The sequence below is a fragment of the Ursus americanus genome, chromosome 5 (assembly GCF_024610735.1).
Source record: "Ursus americanus isolate L20-20 chromosome 5, mUrsAme1.1.p, whole genome shotgun sequence".
Lineage (NCBI taxonomy): Eukaryota > Metazoa > Chordata > Mammalia > Carnivora > Ursidae > Ursus > Ursus americanus.
The window spans coordinates 56925748-56926991 of record NC_142131.1 but is presented as its reverse complement, the minus strand read 5'-3'; positions in this window follow the sequence as shown (position 1 = coordinate 56926991).

Here is a 1244-nt window from a genome sequence, read left to right as displayed (position 1 = left end):
CAGCCAGCATGAGACTGAGTCAGCCAGAGAGTCTCAGAGCCCTCACCAAGCTCTCATCAAGCTACACTGGCTGCCAGCGTCAGCAGTGAATGCCAGCAGGGCAAGCAGGGACCAGGCCTATGGGGATGAGGTGCATTGCCGTAGAGGCCACAGGAGGTAGAAGATGCCAGAAGATACAAAGACTCCTTCCAGGCACAGCTGGGCAGGGGGCACCAGGGTCTCCTACCACCTTGAGGGAGAGAAGTGTTCAGGGATGGAAATCTGAGAGTTTTAACCTATTTAAAATCTTCTGTTGGATGAAGAATACCAGTCTAGACTAACTCTAGTTCCCTCCCTCTGCCTGCCTCTGGTCCCCAGAGGGTCAGGCATCATGAGGAAGACCTGAGAAGAGGCTATAATTTCTTTATACTCTGGAATCACAGATTCCCTTGGCTCATACATCTGATTGACATCTAGCATGTATCTTAGCCCGAATCTAGCTCGAAATGAATTCTTGCCCTCTCTCCTAAAAAGAACCGTGGTCCACTCCCAGTTTTCCCTACCTCAGTCAGTGACAGCACCGTACCCCATGGGTTTAAGGTTCACCATTGATTTCTCCTTTCCCCTAACCCTCCCATCTAATGCATCAGTAAGCTCTGCCAGCTCTACCTCCAGATATATTCTAGGCCCACTTCTCTCTTTCTCCACTATCATTTTATCCTTGCAAAGATTACTCCAGTACCTTCCCCTCTGTTCTCATTCATGCACATCTTGTCACTTGTATGTAATAGAAAAAGATACCCCTCTGTACAGGTGAATATAGCCCCAGGCTGGACATAGGGCCTGGTATATGGCACAAAGGCTAGATTTCAACCCCCCACTCACCCTCTCTGCCTAGCATCATTGTGTGGGATCCAAGCTACAAAAGAGCCAGTAACCCTCCTCATTCCTGTGCTCCTCCTTAGGATACTTTATCCACCTGTACCCAGAGTGATCTTTTTAAAACATAAATCAAATATCACTGCCCTGCTCGAAGACCCTCAACAGCTTCCTCAAACCCTTAGACAGAGTGTCAGTTTCCCACCATGCCTATGATGTTCTGCATGCTGGGACCCCTGCTTCCATCTCTAGCCTTGTCGCACTTGCTCATAGCCATTTTTTCTTTTCCTCTCTACAATGCCAGTCCATCCTTTGGGCTCTTGCTATTCTCAGACTGGTAAATGCAGGCTGGCTCCTTTCCTTCTTCCAGGTTTGGGCTCAGTTGG